Raw genomic sequence first — 23,582 nt, forward strand, 5'->3', positions numbered from 1 at the left:
CACACCATTTACTGGGAAGGCCAACCCCTCTATAACATTATACACCTGGATAAGCTGCTATGGAACAGAAGACTTATGAATGTCTACTTAAACTATCACACACAGTTAAATCTGAATCCAAATTACTATGTTTAAGCAGTCTACTTTTAAAAAATGCTCAATACATTTAAAATATTCAACCAGCATGACATTTTTAAAATTATAATTTTATAATGGTACTAGGCATATCTGCTTCCTTCTGTTGGAAGGAAAATCCATCTGGTTTAGCTCCAAGCTGGAAGAAAGACACTGGAAGCTTGAAGTCTGATTGGAAAGACAGTTTAATGATATCTTAGAAGAATAGAATTGGAAGCAGTCTTCTAGTCCAATCCTCTGCTTAGGCAGGAAACTGTATGCCACTTCAGACAAATGGTTATCCAATATCTTCTTAAAAACTTCCAGTGTTGGAGCATTTACAACTTCTGGAGGCAAATTGTCCCCACTGAATAATTGTTCTCACTATCAGGAAATTTATCCTTAGTTCTAAGTTTTTTCTCTCCTTGATTAGTATCCATCCATTGCTTCTTGTCCTGCATTCAAGTGCTTTGGAGAATAGGTTGACTCCCTCTTCTTTGTGGCAACCCCTGAGATATTGGAACACTGCTATCATGTTACCCCCAGTCCTTCTTTTCATAAGATTTAAAGGAGTGGATGAGAATTTGCTTTTATTTCATTCATCTGGGGAAGTGGCTACTGGATTTATCTCATTATATGATCTGATGCTTCTATTTTTGTTCCTTTTTCAGAAGTGCAATAAATGCAGATTAATTTATTTGATCAAAATGGTTATTTTAAATAGAAGTTTCCAAAGAAAGCTTGCATAAATATTTCAAAACATATAAAAATCTTAAAATAAAAAAAGATAAAAACAGGTGCCAGGTGTATCGGTCTCAAAGTTGTTATCATTATTTAGGAGCCCAGCTTCTGAAGAGTGATATACTATAACTAGTATATCAGACAGCAAATAGAGCAGAGTCGCTTGGGGCGGAACCAGCTGGTCGGTTCCTCCTCCCTACGGTGGAGGTTTGGCCTCCGGAAGTCTAGCCTCAGTAGGTAGTGGTCTGACCACGACAGGGGTATGATCTCATTACCCCTCAGACCAAGATCGTAACTCCACTGCTCCGAGAGGAATACGAGGTCAAGCGTGTGACCCGCTGAGTGAGTTGGGCCTCGAATTACTTGAGTCAATCCCATGGCTGTCATGGAAGCCATGAACTCCTGCGTTCCATCAGAGTGTTCACCGAGCGAAGGCAAGTTAAAGTCCCCCAGAACTATAAGTCTAGGGAACTCAACCGCTAGCTCGGCTACTGACTCGAGGAGCGAGGGGAGGGCTGCTGCAACGTAGTTGGGAGGCAGGTACGTAAGCAGCAAACCCACTTGACCCTTGAGGTCCAGCTTCACTAGCAGGGACTCACACCCGACAAGCTCCGGAGCAGGGATCCTACGAGGTACTAAAGACTCCCGGACTACAATAGCCACACCGCCACCCCTTCCCTGGGCTCTCGGCTGGTGTAGCACCTGAAATCCGGCTGGGCACATCTCGACGAGGGGGACTCCTCCCTCAGGGCCCAGCCATGTTTCAGTAATACATGCCAGGTCTGCGCCCTCATCAGTTATCAAGTCCCGGATGAGGGGGGCCTTATGAACAACAGACCTGGCATTTAGCGACAGCAGCCTGAGACCAGGGTCCTGAACACCCGCGCCATCTGACCTTGGAGTGGGACTCCTAGGGCCGGAAGGAGGGATCTCTATAACGCAGCGAGCCCTCCTTCCCCGATGATGGCCTGCCCTAAAGTCCCCGCCATATCTGCCTCTCCCTGTCATGACCGCAATGCTCTGACCCTCACCCGTGGTTGTGGTCCCCCCAACCACCCCGATGACCCCCGCATACCCCGGCAGGTCCTCCGAATCAGTCATACCCAAACTCTCACTCAAACAGTCCTCACAAATAATTAAAACACAAAGTTACAACAGTAATAGTAATAAAAGTGAGATCATTCATATCAACCCAAGCAGTCCCATGCACTCAACATACCGTATTAAAATTTAAAGTTTAAAAATTGCACGGGCTCATAAACACAATGTTCAGTTTAAGGTAGTCCAAAGGTGTCTTCTGCCCTCTCCTCAGGGGGGGCCTACCTTGAGGGGGGGCTCTTCTGAAAAGTTCAGTATAGTCCAGGGGGGGGAGGGGCTGGGGGGTAAAGTGAGTTCGGGAGTCAGCTGCAATGATATGAACCGGGGAGTTAACCATAGTAGCAAGAAGTCTGGTAAGTGTGTTCATTTCAACAGCTTCTTTTGATGACATTTCCAGGATCAAAGGAGTCCAAAGAGTCCAAAGAGGGAGGAAGGGAAGCCTATCTCTGGTAGAAGGGGAAGGGGGGGGCGCTCCATTCAATAATCGGGCCCAACGTTCTTAGGGCCCAGCGCATCAAAAACAAGTCCAAGATGGTCAATTTCATTAGCTAACAATGTTGGCGTCTATGGAGGCTGGCAGCTCGGAAAATTAAAGTTTGCCGGTCCGCTGCCAGCTGTGAATCACAGGACACTCCGCCTTCCCTCAACTCTGTCCCAGGGGCCAATTTCCCCCTCACCAACTCTCTCTTAGTTCTCCTTTAATCTCCACGGTCTCCACCAGTTCCTTCTGTTCAAGCCGCGATGTTAGGCGGCATTAGATAGTAACCACGGCCGGTAATGTCGGTGGCCAGCAACAGGCAGCGTCCCTGACGTTTCCCAACTCCCCTCTCTCACCAGCTCTCTCGTTGTTTGTTGTTTAAGTCAGTTCCAATCTCCACCGTCTGCTACGCTCGTTCGTTCGAGCCGCGATGTTAGGCGGCTCAGATGGAAAGAGACACACGTTTCCACAGCCAGCAAGCCAACAGACAACGAGGGCCGCGGCAGCCAACAATAGGGAAGATCAAAGTTCCCCAGGCAGCTTGGCCATGAAGTCCCAAAACAGCTAAGCTGAGCCGCGGCGTTTTTCAAGCCGGCGACGGCAGGCTAGCGGCTCAGCGGAGGTTGTAGTCGCGGCGGCCAGGCAGCAGACACGAAGGGGGAGGTCAGGCTTCTCAAACCAGCTGGGCCGCGGTGTTGGGCGGCGTCAGCGGCTTCAACTGTGCCGGCGTCTTTCGGAGCTGGCAGCTCGGAGGAGTAGAAATTTGCCGGTCCACTGCCAGCTCCCGGACCGCAAGAAGTTCACACCACCCCCAGCCTCCCTCGGCTCAGCTCCAGAGCACAAATTCCTCCTCTCCACGAGATTTTCTTTCAGTACAAAGCCAGAGCGGCGAACTCAGCAGCCATGTTCCTTGCCCATGCGCAGCAAGTTTTATGAAGCAAGGAATATGAAGTATGTGACGTGTACAGTATATACTACTGCTATGATCTAAATATATGGATAGTTTTGTAACTAATGTTGGCTGTGGAATAACCAAGAAGCAATGGAGGAGACAGACTAGAACTGCAACTAGTAATGAACAGGAGAAATTGAAAGTGGAGAAGACATAATAATATAATAATAATACAATTCATTTCAGGCTTAGTTGCTGTATAATAACCAATGTCTGTGGACCATCTTTAAAGGCAGATACATTTTAGAATGGAAAAAATGATACAAAATGAAAACATTAAAGAAATTACTCGTTTCTTTTACTGCATGGATGAAATAAAATCTTCAATAAACCTGATGTGATTTTCTTATATCATCTGTTATTTAATATCAAGCTGTGTTACCCTCAGGGAAAGTATTAGGCACAAGTTGGCAGAATCACCACATTGAACTATGTATTTTTGGTACTGTGGAAATGCTTCTACTGGAAGACAAGTTATAAATATTCTAAGGAAAAAAATAGCAAGTCAGTCTTTCTACGTTAATGCTGGATGTTTTGAATGACGGTTAGAATATTTCAGTCTTTCAGCTGTTGCCTGATTTGAAAGCACCGGCTGTTCAGTTTAATAAAGTAGGATGAACAATAATCTTTTATGCAAGCTGAAGAAATAAGAATCCAGGATTAGAAATTGAAAATTCATCCCAAACAAAAAATTACATTTTAAAAAAATAATTTTATATTGCTTTTAAAATAATAAAAAAGTAGAAAAAACACAAAAAGAATACATAATTTAAAATATGTGCTTAAAAATGTGTGAAAAACATAACAGAAAATATATATACAGTAAACAGTGTGTGTGTGTGTTGTATATAGATATAATTATATTTTACTATTTTTGTGAAACTGTTCAGCATATTCTTTGATTGAATTGTTCTGAATTTTTTAAAAAAAATCAATGAAGCCTCTTGCTGACTTGTTTTGCTATCATTTTTCTTTTCAAATATTTTTTAGGCACATCTCACAAAGATGAAATGTTATTTGTTTGTCTCCTACAAGAGAGACATAGAATATGCAACCATTATTTTATGTAGGTTTCTGCTAGTGGTTGTTCTCTTTATCTAGAACAGCATCCTTCTTTGAGGGAGGAAGATGGTTCAGAAATGTGAAAATAAATAAAATAAAAACAGGACGTAGAACTGTAGTTTCTCTAGATCTTTTTGAGTCCAGTAGTGCCATGCACCGTGGACAATTGGAAAGGCTGATGGGAGTTTAACAAAATTTCAAGGGCTACATGATAATTTAGCTCTGATTTATTGTTATGATGAGCACTACAATCAATGTCTAGCTTAATGGAGAATGGGAGAAGAATACTTATGAACTAAAATATTGCAGCAAATATTAAATTTCCCCAAAATAGTAAATTTTATTAAAAAGCATATATAATTTACCAAAATAGCTATGGGAAGTTTTAATAGCTCAATGTGTTTTTTATTTGTTTATATCTTTCTTTTCAATGCTGGTGTAATAGATATTCATAAATGAGAAATGTTTTTTATTGAGCCCTGATTTTTTTGTTAGCATGTATTGATGAGAAAATGCAAATAGTCTGATTTCTGATTTCTTGTTGAAATATTCCTGCTATTATTCAAGGGAGTCGAGTCATAAAATGCATGATATTTGAAGGTCAGATACTTCTATTTTCTAAGCTATTATTTCTTTTCTAATGTATTATTTTTATTCTAATGGCTATTAATAAAGTTGGCAATTAAAGGTCAAGTGTTGCTTCCTTATTTATTGTTATATACTTTCATGCTGGTTCGATCCTTCCAGCTCTTAATAGTTTACAGATAAAAGCTGAATATGATAAATAAAATGATATTAGAAAATGCAACAATATTATTGATGCAATAGCAAAAGAGGCTATAGGGAGATTTGGAGAAGGGGTCCGTTTAAGGGAGAAACAATACAGGTCAAATGTGAAAGCTGTAAAAAAGAAATATTTCAAAGACTCTGTCTTAATAAGTCACTCACTTTACAATGTTCAAGACTATTGGTTATTTTTAATTTCAGACTAGCATTAAAGATGTCTTTCTGAAATATGTATGGTTTCATGTCCTAGATTTGTTCCCTATGTGAGGCTTGACACCTTACCATCAGAAAGTTGTGTCATAAATCTATGAGAATTTTTGTCCTCACGATGCAATTCCAGAAGAACTGAAGGGTTACTTTAAAAGCCATTAATATTTTCTCCCTTTCCTCTAAATCAGCTTAACTATATTTTGATATCAGCTTAATTGATCATCAGTTACTTTAATTTTTCAAACTGTATTTTTAAAAATATACTAACATTGGTAAAATAAACACATTTCTAACATTCTGTAAAATACTGTTATACCTAATTTTGATGTGGCATGCTATCAAAACAAAGTGGCAAGCACACATGGACATAGTTGTTAATTTTCTTTAGTATTATGCTTTCTGCTTGTATGGTTGACTGCTGTTTCAGTACTTTCTCAATATTCATATTGCAGAAAATTGTTATTGTTTCTTCAGCTCTGGAAGGAAATTTGCATTAAATTGCTTCCATATGAAAAATACAAAATGTTGTTTACAGTCAGATATATAGAGCAGACTTTCATCTTTGAATCAACTTACTTCTTTGAACCTGTCAGAGTAAAAGAAAATAGAAGAAAAAAACACATTAAAATCTTCTATCAGCATCCCACAATCTAATGGCAAATTGGCTGGGGACTATGTCAGTAGTAACTCTTCTCATCTGGAAGAGATCATGGAAAGAATTCCCTGATCCATTTTTTTTGTGAGTGGATTCCTTGAAGTCCTTGTCATGGTCACTGTCTGAATTTTATTGGCAAGATTTCAGAAGAGATTTGCCTTCTTCCTAGGGATAAGTGATAGCAACAGGCCCAAAGTCTTTCACCTGACTTTGTGCCTCAATCAATATTAGAACTAAGAACTTCTGGTTTTGTAGTCTAATGCCTTAACCACTATACCAAACTGACTCTCTTAAAATTCCATATCTGTTATTTTCATGAAAAATTGTCCTGACTAATTTAATCTACAATATGGATTATTGTGTGAGACAAAATAAGATCAAATGGCAAATAGAATTATCCTTACTATATCATGCTGGTTCTTCAAATGGGAGTCACCCATGTGATGAGGCATGAACCCTTTCAAATACACAAGGAAATGTGCCAATAAAATGGAAATGAAATTTATTGCAATATTATGAAATGTTATGGCTTGGGAAACAGTAGTCTTCTGCTTTATTTTACAAATAAAGTACTCAATGTGTAATTATAACTCCGAGAGCAGCGCTCCTCAGTCTCTCTGCTGGTGTCCTTCAAGAGCATTGAAGTACAGCTGTCATTATTTATAGCCTAATGCACCTTGCTGCTAGTATAAATAGGTGAATATTATGGCTAAAATTGCCCTAAAGAAAGCACCTGTTTGAAAAATAAATCATATCAATAGCATCAAGAGAATCCATAGCAGATTGAATGCTTATCTTTTCTACCTCCATCCTTATAGACATATACAATATGAATCTTATGACTCTTATGAGTTCATATTCCTATGATGCATACTTTGAAAAAAATATGTTTATATGTTCATGTTTTCATTCAAATTACAAAGTGATCTTTAAGACAAGATTATTTTATGTGAACTCTACTACTATATTCATCTTTGGATATTAAACAACATTGATAGCAAATCAGCTTTGATTCATTTCAAATTTTAAATATTCCAGTCCTTTACAATTGTTTCAAAAAGTAGTTCTGTTTCTTCATCATTTTCTATTTCAAAGGGTCATCCTCAGAGGTGGGTTTCACATAATTTTACCACCGGTTCACTGTACACCGAAAGTGTGAGCGCACATGTGAGCACGCCTTCCATACATGCGCACGGCTTAGAAAATGTGGCTAAATAGGATGGCATAGTGCCGGGGTGGGTGGGTGGGTGTGGTCTCACCCCACCCACAGGTTGAACCTGTCCGAATGGGCTGAATATCACCACTGGTCATCCTATGTTTATGAATTAATTTTCTCATTACAGATAACATATTAACAGAGTTGGAAGGGACCTTGTAGGTCATTTAGTCCAACCCGCCCCACCCAAGCAGGAGACCTACACAATTTCTGACAAATGGCAATTCAAACTCTTCTTTAAAGCCTCCAGTGATTAAGCTCCCACAACTTCCGAAGGCAAGCTGTTCCATTGGTTGATTATTCTCATTGTCAGAAAATTTCTCCTTATTTCTAGGTTGAATCTCTCCTTGAGGACTTTGGACCACTGAGCAACAGGACTTTGGATCACTGTGCTTCATTAAGACCAGGGTCAATGCAGCCACTTACCAGGAGATTTTGGAGCACTTCATGCTTCCTTCCGCAGATGAGCTTTATAGGGAGGCTGACTTCATTTTCCAGCTGCCCACACTGCCAAAAGCTGAACCAAAACCTGGTTCAATGACTGTGGGATTACTGTGCTTCATTGGCCAACAAACTCGCCTGACCTGAACCCCATAGAGAATCTATGGGGCATTGCCAAGGGAAAGATGAGAGACAGAGACTGAACAATGCAGAAGAGCTGAAGGCCACTACTGAAGCATCCTGGTCTTCCATAACACCTCAGCAGTGCCATAGGCTGATAGCTTCCATGCCACACCGCATTGAGGCAGTAATTGCTGCAAAAGGGGCCCAAACCAAATACTGAGTACGTATGCATGCTTATACTTTTCAGAGGTCTGATATTGTTCTATGTACAATCCTTGTTTTATTGATTGCATGGAATATTCTAATTTTCTGAGATGGTGGATTTGGGGTTTTCATGAGCTGTACGCCATAATCATCACAATTATGACAAATCACAGCTTGAACTATCTTGCTTTGCCTGTAATGTGTCTTATCTCATATATTAGTTTCACCTTTTAAGTTACTGAAATACTAAAATAAATGAACTTTTGCACGATATTCTAATTTTTCAAGTTTCACCTGTATAATAGCATATATGAAAGGTCTAATATCTACTATTTTAGAGCATATTCTAATCTGCACAACTTTCAAATGCTACAATATTTTACAAATATCCAGCATCTAATCAGAACAGTGGTGGGTTCTGATCCCATTGCAACTGGTACAGTGCGATGGGACCTGGCAGCCATCACATGAATGTGCGTAGCACGTGCATGCATCCTTACCTTCTGCGACGCTTTGCAATGCTCCAGCTGCTCAGTGGAGCATTGTGCAGGTGACGTATGCTGCGCTTGCATGCACAGATAGCCTGTTTCCTTCAAATACAGGTAAGGAACGAGGGTGGGCCCTCCAGAGCACTGTACCAGAATTGTATCCGGTGCTCCCGGCACCAGTATGCCCATACCGGGGCATACCGCCTGCAACCCACCACTGAATCAGAAACTTATAATGCTTGTAATGCTTTTTAGATTAGATTAGTTTATTATTATTAGCTTATTAGGTTAATGTGTATCAACTTAAAATATAAAAAAAGAATTTAACTAAGACATTGGTATGGAGTTTGGAATTGATAAATGTGCAACAATGGCAACCAAAGCAGGCAAGGTCATAGAGGATGATGGAATAGAACCTGAGAATGAAGAAATGATAAAGGCAGTTAACCAGAAGAAGGCTACAAGTACTTGGGAACTTTAGAGGCCTCTGACATAATGGATAATAAAGTCAAGGAATTAACTTCAGCCAAGTGCATTCGACGAATTTGCAAGATATTAAAGTCCAAATTGAGTGGAGGAAACATCATAAAAGCCATAAATACCTCGGCAATACCTGTGATCCAATACTCTGCAGAAATAATTAACTGGACCCAGATGAAGTTGGACAATTTGGACAGAAAAACAATGCATCATGCTTTGCACCCTAAAAATGATGTTGACCGATTATATCTACCAAGAGCAGAGGGTGATTGAGGACTCCTACAAGTAAAACAGACTGTGGAAGAAGAAAAACACAACTTGAATGATTACATCCAGAAAAGTGAAGAACCAATGAATAAGGAAGTAAATAAAGGAGGCCTTTTAAAGACAACTAAGTCAAAAGTTGAATACAAAAAAGAAGTAATTGAGAAGCGAACTGAAAATTGGAAAAAGAAAGCTATGCATAGCCAATACTTGAAAAGTATTGAAGACAAAGCTGACCAAAAGCTAATTTGGAACTGGTTAAGATCAGGAGCACTGAAAAAAGAAACAGAAGGCTTTATTTTGGCAGCTCAAGAATAAGCCTTAGCCACAAACTGCATGAAGGCAAAAATTCAATGTTACCACCAACAGCAAATGTCACCTCTGTAATGAGAAAGATGAGACAGTCAACCACTTGATCAGTGGGTGCAGCAAAATTTCACAAACTGACTACCTACAACGTCATGACCGCATTGCTAAGATCATTCACTGGAAATTGTGCCAAAAGTTTGGTTTTGAGTACAGCAGAAGCCACTGGGAACATCAGGTTCAGTAGGTTTTAGAGAATGAGAAAGTCCAGATCTTGTGGGACTTCAGAATTCAGATTGACAGGCACTTGACCCACAACATACCTGATATAACAATAGTTGAAAAGAAAAAAGTATGGTTCATTGATATTGCAATACCTGGAGATGCACAAATTGAAGATAAACAATAAGAAAAAATCACAAAGTGCCGGGACTTGCAAATTGAAGTTGAACGACTGTGAAAAAAGAAATCGTATGTTGTCCCAATTATAATTGGAGCCCTTGGAGCAATACCTAAAGGGCTACCTCGCTATTTGGAAATTTTAAATTTATCAGACTTGAACATTCTGATTCTACAAAAAACCACCCTACTTGGAACAGCTTAATTTTATTTTATTTTATTAAACTTGTATGCTGCCCTATTCCCCGAGAAGACTCAGGGCGGCTAACAAACCAAATAGGGAAAGGGGAAGTACAAAAAACAAAGAAGACAAAACAAGTACAAAGAAACAAATTAAAAACTTCTCAACAGCCACAACCATTCGAGTGGGGCTGGGAACTCATCAGCCCCAGGCCGGTGGAACAGCCAGGTTTTAACGGATTTGCGGAAAGCCTGAAGGGTGGTGAGGGTCCGAATCTCCACGGGGAGATCGTTCCAAAGGGCCAGAGCAGCCACAGAGAAGGCCCTCCCCCAGGGGGTCGATAGTCGACACTGGCTAGTTGATGGAATCCGGAGGAAGTCTAATCTGTGGGATCTAATTGGTCGTAGGGAGGTAATTGGCAGAAGGTCTCTCAAGTACCCAGATCTGATACCATGTAGGGCTTTAAAAGTAATGACTAGCACCTTGAAACGCGTCCAGAGTCCAATAGGCAGCCAGTGCAGCTCGCGGAGGATAGGTGTAACGTGGGTGTACCGAGGTGCACCATAATCGCTCACGCGGCTGCATTCTGGACAAGCTGAAGTCTCCGAATGCTCTTCAAGGGCTGCCCCATGTAGAGCGCATTACAGTAGTCCAATCTTGAGGTCACAAGGGCTTGAGTGACTGTTCTGAGTGCCTCCCGGTTCAGGTAGGGACGCAATTGGTGCACCAGGCAAACCTGGGCAAATGTCCCCCTGATCACAGCTGACAAATGATGTTCTAAAGTCAGCTGTGGATCCAGGAGGATTACCAAATTGCGAACCCTGTCTGAGGGGCGTATAATTTCACGACCCAGCCTGAGAGTTGGAATACAAGGCCAATTATTGAGAGGGAAAAACACAAGCCACTCGGTCTTGTCGGGATTGAGTACAAGCTTGTTCACACCCATCCAGACCCTAACATCCTCCAGGCACTAACACATCGCGTCAACTGCTTCACTGAGTTGGCACGGGGCGGACAGATACAGCTGTGTATTGTCCGCATATTGGTGGTATTTTATCCCGTGCCGCCGAATGATCTCGCCCAGTGGCTTCATGTAGATGTTAAACAGGAGGGGGGACAGGACCGAACCCTGCGGCCCCCATACTTAAGGGGCCTAGGGTTCGACCTCTGTCCTCCAACCAACACCGACTGGCAACCTGTCCGAGAGGTAGGAGGAGAACCACCAAAGAACGGTGCCTCCCATTCCCACCTCCCACAACCGCCGCAGAAGGATACCATGGTCGATGGTATCGAAGGGCGCTGAGAGGTCAAGGAGCACTAGGACAGAGGAATGGCTCCTGTCCCTGGCTCTCCAGAGATCATCGATCAGCACGACCAAAGCGGTTTCTGTGCTGTAGCCAGGCCTGAATCCAGACTGAAAGGAATCTAGATAATCGGTTTCATCCAAGGACCACCGGAGCTGAGAGGCCACCACTTTCTCAACAACCTTCCCAACAAAGGGGAGGTTGGAGACTGGATGGTAGTTACTTAAAATGGCTGGATCCAAAGATGGCTTCTTCAGGAGGGGTCTCACCACCGCCACCTTTAAGAGGGGCAGAAAGGTCCCCTCCCAAAGAGAGGTGGTAACTATCGCCTGGATCCACCCCCGTGTCACCTCCCTGCTGTTAGCACGGGTCCATCCCACAAGTGGAGGCACTCACTGTTCCCATGGCCTTGTCCACTTCCTCAGGTGTGACAAGTTGAAAATCAATCCATAAATTCCGCTCAAGACCCTCCCCCGGTACCTCGGCTGGCTCTGAACAATTGGAGTCCAGGTCTGTCCGAAGCCGAGCAACTTTATCCGCGAGAAATTGGACAAATTCCTCAGCTCTACCTTGTAAAGGGTTGCCCGCATCCCTCCCTTTGAAGAGGGAGTGGGTTATCCTGAACAAGGTGGCTGGGCGCGACTCAGTGGAAGCAATCAGGGTGGCATAGTATGTATTTTTTGTTGTCCGAATTGCCAGGAGGTAAGTTCTGATGCAGGTTTTCAACAGTGCTTGGTCTGACTCAGACTTACTGGTCCTCCAGCGGCGCTCTAGGCGTCTCTTTTGGCGTTTCATCTCCCGGAGTTCCTCAGTGAACCAAGGAGCCCTCCTGGATCCGCTACCTTGGAGTGGCCGTAAAGGCGTAATCCGGTTAAGAGCCTCCGACGCCACTGAGTTCCAAGCAGAGACCAAGGCCTCCACCGGACTGTGGCCGAGAATATCAGGTATAACACCAAGCGCCATCTGAAAGCCCGGGGGGTCCATAAGGTGCCTGGGGTGGAACCACCTAATCGGTTCCTCCTCCCTACAGTGGGGGATTGGTCTCCGAAAGCCTCAGCAGGAAGTGGTCCGACCATGACAGCGGCAAGATCTCAATGCCCCTCAAACCAAGATCACAACTTCACTGCTCCGAGAGAAATACGAGGTCGAGAGTGTGACCCGCTGAGTGAGTTGGGCCCTGAATTACTTGGGTCAAGTCCATGGCTGTCATGGAAGCCATGAACTCCTGCGCTCCATCAGAGTGCTTGCCCGGCAAAGGCAAATTGAAATCCCCCAGCACCATAAGCCTGGGGAACTCAGCTGCCAGCTCGGCTACTGAGTTGAGGAGCGAGGGGAGAGCTGTTGCAACTCTTTTGGGAGGCAGGTACGTTAACAACAAGCCCACTTGACCCTCAAGGTCCACCTTCACCAGTAAGGACTCACACCCAGCAAGCTCCGGAGCAGGGATCCTACGAGGAACTAGAGACCTTCGGATAACAATGGCCACTCCCCCACCCCTTCCCTGGGTCGCTTATATCCTCCAACGTTACCTTAACAGTTCCTAGGTCCTTGGTTAGAACTTGAGCTGTTGAGCTACCAACCAGCCCCAAAGACTGTTAATCTGGATTAACCACATAATAATAATAGATTATTATGAAACGAAGATACAAAAATCCACTGACAACCCAAACTGCTGACTTTGCAATAACAAAGTCGAAACCATTTCACATTTAATATGTGAATGCAGCAAAATTGCACAAACTGATTACAAAGCTAGACATGACTGACTTGCCAAATTAATCCACTGGTCATTATGTAAAAAAATATGATTTACCTATATCTAGAAAGTCATGGGAACATAAAGTGGAAAAAGTTATCGAAAATGAGAAAGTGAATCTTGTGGGACTTTCGAATACAAACGGATCGTCATTTGGAACACAACATGCTAGATATCATGGTTGTAGAGGGCCGAAGTGTACAGTTTATTGATATCGAGATGCCAGAGTCAAAGAAAAAGAACTAGGAAAAATAATGAAATATCGTGACCTGGCCATCGAAACTACGTGGCTATGGATAAAGCATGTAACAGTGATAGCCATTGTCATCGGGGCACTTGGCACCAGGTCCAAGAATTTTACATCAACAAATTGCAGCTTCCTGCCATAACACCAGCGGAACTGCAAAAAACTGTGCTACTTGGAACATCTTATATTTTAAGAAGGTATTTGGTTGATACCTAGGACGTTGGCAGGAAACCGTATCAACCATTAGCACCAGTCATTGGTATTTGTAATGCATTTTTGAATGTTCAGTTGGCTGAGTTTCATGTTTAATGAATAAAGATATAATAATAGATTGATTTATTGCAAACAAGAAATAAATTCTGTATTATAGAAAATCTGCAATTGTTTGTTGCATCACAAGCAAGAAATTCTATATAATTTCAGACAAATGGTTGCGAATGTTTTTATAAACCTCCATTTTTGCAGCGCACAAAACTTCTGGAAGCAAGTCATTCCATTGATTAATTGTACTAGTTGTCAAGAAATTTTTCCTTACTTCTAGGTTAGTTCTCTAACCTTTAACTTGATTATTTTCCATCCATTGCTTTTTCTTCTAACTTCAGATGCTTTGGAGGGTAGATCGATCCCCTTTTCTCTGTGGCAGCCCCTCAAATATTGGACCACTGCTATCATGTCACCCTCTAGTCCTTCTTTTCATTTCATTTAATTTCATTTCTATTAAATAACTTATAGATTGATTTAGCATCTTGTTTGCTTTTCTGGAATTTTAGAAGGCATTATTTTTTGGTTTTGTTTAATTGACATCAGTGAATTTTAATACAATTTATTTTATTTATTTATCTATCTATCTATTTAGATACTGCCCATCTCACTCTTCAGCAATTTGAAGAACCACTTGTTATACACAAGGATCCTTCACACAGATAGCAAAATATATTTTAGTATTCTAAACTCCTTTGTGGAAAATACATTGGTTTGCAGAAGTACAGATGTTGATCATTCCTAATGTTAAACATGTGCAAATTGTTTGAAGGAAGGCAGTTTAAACTTATACCATCATTTGTCATTCCCTAACTATTTAACTGGTAGAATATATCCTGCGCCTGCAGTAAAACTGGAAGAAAAAATTCTTTAATCCAAAATCTGAAACTTTAAAACCCCTTTACTCTGAAAAAGAAAATCCTATACAAAGACATTTCTGAAATCAATATTGTTTGGTCTGCTTTTATTCAATAGTGTACATTAATATATAATAAGCCTCATAAAACTTCAATGCAGCTTAGAAGCCCAGTGCTTCACAGAAAGGACTTTTTAAAAGAATTTAGAATTAGAATGCAGATCCTGTTTCCCCATTATTATAAAGAAAAGAGAACTGAGAACTAATTAAATATTAGATAGCATTTGAGAATAAATAGGAACACTAGAAATCTATTTAATTGTAATAGTGAATGGAAACTAATAGAAATCTTTAAACAAAAAAGAAAAAAAAGGGTGGCTGTAGAGAAATAATCCACAAATACCTTCCATCAATATATCAAAAGTTTTCATTTATGATATCCATAAAAATAATTACTGAGAACATTCTTCTTTCCATATAATTTTAATAAAGATTTTAATATTGGTAAAAAATACAATGAAAAAATATAAATAAAAAATTTAAAAACATGAAAAATACGTTAAAAGTACAAATAAAGGTACACACACACACACACACACACACACACACACACACACACACACACACACACACCCTGTTTCTCCGAAAATAAGACCGCCCCAGATAATAAGCCCAATTGGGCTTTTGAGCGTATGTGCTAATATAAGCCCTCCCCAAAAAATAAGCCCTCCCTGAAAATATTGCAACACACCAGCAGCCCGCCACCTACTGCACCTCAAAAATAATAAGACCTCCCCAAAAATAAGGCCAAGTGCTTATTTCAGGGGTCAAAAGAAAATAAGATCCTGTCTTATTTTCAGGGAAACATGGTATATATAAAGAAATGATTTTACAGCAGTTGTATAAAAGTTAATAAGAGGTTCTAAACTTTTATGAAATATCCCTGTTCAAATAGGTCAGTTTTGTGTGAAAGTACTTACTGGTTTATCTCTAATCAAACAAATCAATTTTGATATCAGATAACGTTCATATTGAGCAATAAGGACTTATTTTCTAAAGAAAAAAATGAATTAATATGTTTTTTCAGACTGATACTGACAATCAAAAATCCATTTATTGCCCTGATCAGATGTTTCTTTTTATTAGGCTCCTTAGAAATAAACAAATCAGCTAAGTTTACAAAATTTCTTTAGGTATTTTACTTTTTAAAAAGCCACCAACACTGAAAATTCAATACCTTACTAAGAAGTCATCCAAATACAAAGTTAGCAGGAATTGAGAAAATGTGCAAATATTGTAAATTTTTACTACTTTAAACAGATTCAGAGAAATAAATGATAATTAAACTCAAAGGAATATTGTGATTTATGTTTATATTTGTACACAAAAAGCATGTTTCCATGTAAGTATAATATAAAATATAAAGAAATATATTTATTAAAGTTTATATTCATTCAAAAATTATTCAAATTATTCAGATTTTGTGAAAGCCTAAGCAGAGCACTTTTTCGTTATTCATTAAAGCAGCTGGGTTTATTAAGCTTCCTCAAGAAACTGTAAAAAAAAATCCAGATTTTAAAATACTTTTTGTGGAAAGCTATCTGTGAGGTAACCAAGAGCTAGCACCCACTTGATAACATACAATCAATATAATAATCTTTGAGAATTGTATTAACTTTAATGAGACAACATCAAAATAGTCACAACTATTTCAGGCTGCTATTATGAGTAGCAGGATCGTGCTGTTCTTGCATGTACAATAGTTTTAAAAACTTTGAATAAGTTTCAAAGCACATCCAGCCTTATGGAAATATTTGGGTTTTGATTGTTCAATTGTTGCAATTTTATCTCCCAAAAGTACTTTAGGAGTGGGAGTGCATAATCATACATATTCATCTGCCACATCTTAAAGTAATTATATCTTTTGCTGGGGTCACTCAGCAGCTGCAGATTGCACACTATGAAGTTAATTTCTAGCATACTTTTATTCCCAACAGTCTTCTAAATAAAATCATAACAATACAACTATTTTCACTTATGCTCCCTAAATAAATTTGCTTGTTTAGGCCACATTAAAAAATAGCAGCAATTTCATATGAATGCAACTATAGGTATGGGAGTTTGACAGTGTATTACTGAAAGGAAAAACTGCATTACTGAAAGAAGAACTATTAGATGGTTGCATTTGTAGACCTAAACAATGATATGTCTACCAGGTCAGGAGGGGAAGATGTGTTGGTAGAACAGTAAAGAATTTCAAGTGACAGAATACAGAAAGTAAGCTTTCCCTCAGGTTGTCCCAACCTTATGATAGCCTAGAGGTGAGGCAGGTTCCCAATTTTTCTGGCCTTCCAAAACAACATCAAAACCTGGGTCTGCCAATTGGCAAGGATGATAATGCAATCCTGGGGTATGGTTGGGGGATGGAGCACAGCTCCTTTGCCCGTTTTAATTTTTTAACATCTTCATTTTGATCTTGTTCCTCATTCTGTTTTTATCTTTGTTTTTTAACTATGCCTTTTACACCGCTGCCTGTTTTTATTGTAAGCCATACACATATAAGTGAGATGAGCAGTGCAGAAATTTGAATGAATGAATGAATGAATGAACAAACGAATGAATGAACAACTTATGTGAACAAACTTAACGATAATTGTGGCTGCAAATTGTGACTGATGTGAGACTCTGCTACAGTTAGACAATCCCAAGTGCCTAATTAAAGTCCATTAATAGATGTACTTTTTTCTAAGTTGTGGGAGCTTCATCACAGAAGGCTTTCAAGAAGAGATTGGACTGCCATCTGTCAGAAATGGTGTAGGGTGTCCTGCTTGGGAAGGTTGGGGTTGGACTAGATGACCTACAAGGTCCCTTCCAACTCTGTTAATCTGTTAGGTCTGTTAAAGTGCCATTCACTAAATTTTAGCAACAAAAAGTGAAATTTTAAAGCACATTTTTTTAGCCTTTTATTTGTCTATTTACTTCAAAGCGTGAAAATAAACAATTAATTGTTTAGAAGGATTAACATATTTATTGCCAATCCAATTCACTCTCTCACAGCACTAAAATATGGTTGGGGATAGTGTTAAAAATGGTATATTCACACTTGGAGGAGATTTCATCATTTAATAACCATATTCCCCAACATCTCTGCAAGAACAATTCTATTTTCAAAAATAATTATGTGCCCTTCCCCACCAATTGCCTGTTATTGGTTTATGATTAATCACAGTTCAGGACACTAGACAGTGAATCAGATCATTATTCCATCTGAATCATCTGTGGGCAATATCATACAGCATAAAAGCATAGCCCTCCTTCTTCTGCCTTTTCTTTGAATGGATGATGTCACACAGCACAAAACTAAAGACCTATTATCACAAAAGCCATCTGTCGCATAAACATTATTTTATTCCTAAAAGCAAGAATTTCAAGGTCAGAAGTGTTTTGGGAGCATTATGCTATATAAGGTGTTTCCAGTAATAAACTTCCTGCCAGCTTTGTCCTCCCCATGCCTTTCCAAAAGAGTTTCAAAGCATGAAAACACAAAAAATGAAGCATGGAGCATTCTCATCTGGGAATTTAGTGTGTGTGTGTGTGTGTGCATGTGTGTGTGTGTGTGTGTGTGTGTGTGTGTGTGTGTATTGTATTTGAGCTGATAAATAAATAAAGGGAGATTAGTATAGATCTATTTCTATTTATCAGCTCAAATACAACACAAATGTAACAAAGGCAACAATAAAAATATTGGCTTTCTGTCTGGATGGTCTCTTGTGAGGAGACGATAGATAGAGAAAGGAAGCAGTATGCCTCCTCCCATATTTGGGCATACCAGGGGTTGTGACACTAAATACATACATACATACATACGTATATATAAGGGTATATATATATACACAGTAAGGGTATGGCTAGCTGATGAGAGCTAAATAGCTTGAAATAGATCTATATTAGTCTCCCTTTATTTATTTATCAGCACAAATACAACACAAATGTAACAAAGGCAACAATAAAAATATTGGGCTTTCTGTCTGGATGGTCTCTTGTAATGAGCCGATGAACAGAGAATGGAAGCAATTAGCTTCCTCCCATAATTGGGGCATACCAGGGGTTGTGACACTGTGTGTGTGTGTGTGTGTGTGTGTGTGTGTGTGTGTGTGTGTGTGTGTGTAATACTATACTATTAACCGTGGTTAAAAAAAACATCTCAGAATACCCTCAGATTTAATGAACTTCAATGCTGAAAGAGCAAAATAGTTTCCAATATAGCAGTCTCCAATATAGCACAGGCTGTAGCTTCAGAACCATGGAGAGCAACTAGAACCAAACTAACCATCCATAGCAAGTGACATTTTTTACTCCATATGCTACTAGTAATTGTTTTAAAAAGGATGACACATGTTTTGCAATTGCTACTTTTTTCTGAAGTTGAAAATCTTTTGGTAATGAACGTTAGTTTGGACAAGTCATTCCAGGAGCTTATGTTCGTGACAGAAGCTTGAGTAGAAGGCAGCAACTTGAGACCCAAGAATTAGGCATGGAATTCAAATCAGAAGGTTCCAGCTTAAAGAAAGGAATTTTCCAACCTATTCCTTTTTTAATGTTACAGATTTTTCAATTGGCTTAGCTATCTGCATCTACAATTTTCTTTTTAAAACAACAGCTTTTAATATTTCCTAAAAGGAAAAGGAAGAAAGGAAATGAGCCTCTGGAAACCAACAAGGAATGTTTCAAAGTGCCCTTACTGAGAGTAAATGAAGCACTAAAAATGTAATTTTTCTATGGTAAGATGATAGCAGAAGGCTCATGCCAAAGACGTGTAGCTCTAATAAATCTACTTATAGATCAGAGGCTTCAGTATTTGGCAAGATATTACTTTTTTCAGGTAATATATTTTATTATAATTACAGATAAGTTTAGTATATTGGTTCAGCCAAAGTAGAAATAAGAACTACCATGTTTCCCCAAAAATAAGACAGGGTCTGTCTTAACCCCATAATAAGGGCTTGGCATCATTATCAAGGGAGCGGGCTTATTATTTTCTGGCAGGTGGGGTGAGCGAGAAGCGAGACGCATATCTGGCCTTTCCAGCTCCATCACGTTCCTCAACATTGTGTCCAGGCAAACATGTTGTGAAAAAGGCCTTCTTGCAAGTTCAAACTTCATGAACTGTCAAGAAGGTTTTCTTACAATGTTTTCCCTGCCCATACCGGCTGAGAGACACAACAGAGCTGTCAGTGTCTGGTAAGATGCACGTCTTGTACTGGGGTGCAATTTGGGGGGTTGGCAGGTGGGGTGGGGGATGGAGACAGGCGGGCCATGAAATGCACATCTTACCAGAAACTGGCAGCTTTGTTGTGTCTCTTGGCCAGTCTGTTCAGGGAAACACTCTTTTTACTGTGGCTTCTCTTTCTTCCATGGCCACTCTTTTTGCGCAGCCATCACCATTACCATTAGGTACAGTAATAGCGTGTGGGGTGCATGGGGCATGTCCCTCCCTTCCACCCTAGAGGAAATGGCTAGGACCAGCTGTGTATGAATTTTAGTAGTTTTGGAGGGGCTAATTTGGGGGGGGGTTATTTTATGCCATGTCCTGAAATGCCCAATTGGGCTTAGTATCAGGACACGTCATTTTTGGGGGGGAGGGGGGGAAACAGAGTATATAACATTTTAAATTGAATACAAATCACAATAATATACAAATAATGAAGGGGAGTATTGTTTGCTGTCTTTTTATACTCTTTTATCTTCCTTTCAACAAAATCACCTCTATCAAACTGCTCAGCAGAAATATAGTATTTGCTGTAAGATTTAGAGTGTTTATCCTCAAGTTAGTAGCTTCCAAAAAAACCTTGCTAGAACACCTGGATAACACCTGGGGCTTTCATGCATGTCTTCATAGACGTAGCAGTATAGAAATAGGCAGATGTATGTTTTTATCCCCTCATAGGCAACACTTTTTACTAATATACATACAGTGGACTGTATGTATATTCTTATATATATATATTCTTAGCAACTGCCAACATTTTAGATGGAATACTTTCCTAGCATTGAACTTGAACCTTCCGGATCTAAATGAGATAGTCTAATACTAATTTTGATTTGATTTGATTTTATTGATTTTATTGACATTTGTAGGCCGCCCTTTTCCCTGAGGGGACTCAGGGCGGCTCACATAAAATCAGGGAAGGGGAAATGCAAACAGTAACATAGACACATATAATAAAAACAATAAGCAACATACATTCATCATTCGGGAGGGGCACTATCCTTGTCCCCAGGCCTGACGGGCTAGCCAGTTCTTCAAGGCTGTGCGGAAGGCCTGGACGGTGGTGAGGGTGCGAATCTCCACGGGGAGTTCGTTCCAAAGGGTCGGGGCTACTACTGAGAAGGCCCTCCTCCTTGTAGTTGCCAGCCGACACTGGCTGGCCGATGGAATACGGAGGAGGCCTAATCTGTGTGATCTAATTGGTCGCAGGGAGGTGATTGGCAGAAGGCGGTCTCTCAAGTATCCAGATCCACTACCATGCAGGGCTTTATGGGTGACTAATAGCACCTTGAAGCGCATCCGGAAATCGACAGGTAGCCAGCGCAGCTCACGGAGGACAGGTGTTATGTGGGTGAACCGCGGTGCACCCACAATCACTCGCGCGGCCGCGTTCTGTACCAGCTGAAGACGCCGGATGCTCTTCAAGGGCAGCCCCATGTAGAGCACATTGCAGTATTCCAGCCTAGAGGTCACAAGGGCCCGAGTGACTGTTGTGAGTGCCTCCCGATTCAGGTAGGGTCGCAACTGGCGCACCAGGCGAACCTGGGCGAATGCCCCCCTAGCCACAGCCGTCAGGTGGTGGTCAAACGATAGCTGTGGATCCAGGAGGACTCCCAAGTTGCGAACCCTCTCTGAGGGGTATATAATTTGACCCCCCAGCCTGAGAGATGGAATATTGTTGGAATCTTTGGGAGGGAAACACAACAGCCACTCGGTCTTTTCTGGGTTGAGCACAAGCTTGTTAACCCTCATCCAGTCCATAACAGCCTCCAGGCCTCGGTTCATCACGTCTGCCGCTTCATTGAGTTGGCACGGGGCGGACAGATACAGTTGAGTATCGTCCGCATATTGATGGTATCTGATCCCGTGCCTGCGGATGATCTCTCCCAGCGGTTTCATGTAGATGTTAAATAGTAGGGGGGATAAGACCGAGCCCTGAGGCACCCCATATGTTAGGGGCCTAGGGGACGATCTCTGCCCCCCCACTAACACCGACTGCGACCTGTCCGAGAGGTAGGAAGAGAACCACCGCAGCACGGTGCCTCCCACTCCCACCTCCCGCAGTCGTCGCAGAAGGATACCATGGTCGATGGTATCGAAAGCCGCTGAGAGGTCAAGGAGAACCAGGATGGAGGAAAATCCTCCATCTCTGGCTCTCCAGAGATCATCGGTCAATGCGACCAAAGCGGTTTCTGTGCTGTAACTGGGTCTGAAGCCAGTCTTATTGAAGCCAGTCTCTAATTACAGTCTTATCTCCCAAACCTGCAACTCTAGCTAAACAATCCCATTTTGTACATTTAATTCTACTAAGCTAAAATAAAGCCATTATTATTCTTATGAAACTTGGCCCAGGAATTATCTTTTACTGTAATGTTACTATAAAAAAGATATATATTTTGCTTCTCAAAACCTCAAAACATGGAGAAATAAAAATCAATTTCTTTCAGGATTGACAATTTTAGAAGTAAAATAGATGGTTTGAGAATCTGCAGGGTTTAAGGCATTTTTTTTATTTCGTTAAATTCTTCAAAACTGAAAAGTTTTTGAACCATATTTTCCAAGGATATCCACGTGCCTTAAAAATTATATGTTTTCTACTCCTCTCCTGTGCATTCAAATCATCAACAGAAAATATAAAACAAGTCTAAGGAGAGAAGTATAATTTAAAGCTCTGCAAGGTTTAAGGAACTGTTTTTGCTCTTTAACTTTCCTTCAAAATATCAAACAAAAATTCATTTCTTATCCTGCCATGTTTTCTCTCCTATGAAAAATATACACTTTTAAAACTATAAATGTGATCACATTTATGACATTTATCACACATTGTGTGACTGTCCTCAGTTTTTTCCCCTCTACCTCTGTCATTTCATGAAGATCTGTACCAGAATAGTACCTCTATTTCATGTCAAGATTTATAGAATATCTTTCAATGGCATTTCAGAGAAATACCTAATGGGAGGAAAAAATACTTTGCATGGCCCCATGGAAACCATATACCTTTAAACAAAGATGAAACAATGATTGTAAATAATGCAAGCTTAATTATAGAGATAAACAGTTAAAATAACCAAACTTGGAGAATGACAGTTCTCACCTTTTCTAATGAAACAAATTAATATCAGTCTCATGTTACACGGAACTAAAAGAAAAAGGAAAATGTGTCAAGAAAAGAAATGGAGGGAGTTTATATTAATCTTCCCTAACTTTATACACTCCAAATATGCTAAACAAGAGTTTTTAATTATCTGAAAACAGCATCAGTTTTCATGTTATTATTGAATTGGACATACTTTCTATACTTCTGATCACTTGTATTGCCATCTTCTAGACTTGATTGCTATGTTTACTTCAAAAAGAGTGGTAGCGAAAGAATAATATCTTATATAAAATACTGGGGGGATTTGCAAATTATAATTTTATTACATAATTGGCAATTATTCCTCCAACATTTAATCTCTATATATTTTTCAATTTTCTCCTGTGAAGTATTTTCATCCCATGCCTGTCCCCCTGTATTTACAAACATTAAAATTAGATTAAAGGGAAAATCCACATTTAAAGAATTTTTATGTATTCCTAGCTTCCAAAGGAGAAATATATTTTATAATGGCACTACTTCTCTCTTCTTATTTTACCTTAGGAATTTTCTCCAGATTCCTTTTCCCTATGAAAAAAAATTGTAAACAGATTT

This window comes from Thamnophis sirtalis, unplaced genomic scaffold, assembly GCF_051295495.1.
Source record: "Thamnophis sirtalis isolate CommonGarterSnake01/CBP01778 unplaced genomic scaffold, rThaSir2_p1.2 scaffold_4, whole genome shotgun sequence".
NCBI classification, from domain to species: domain Eukaryota; kingdom Metazoa; phylum Chordata; class Lepidosauria; order Squamata; family Natricidae; genus Thamnophis; species Thamnophis sirtalis.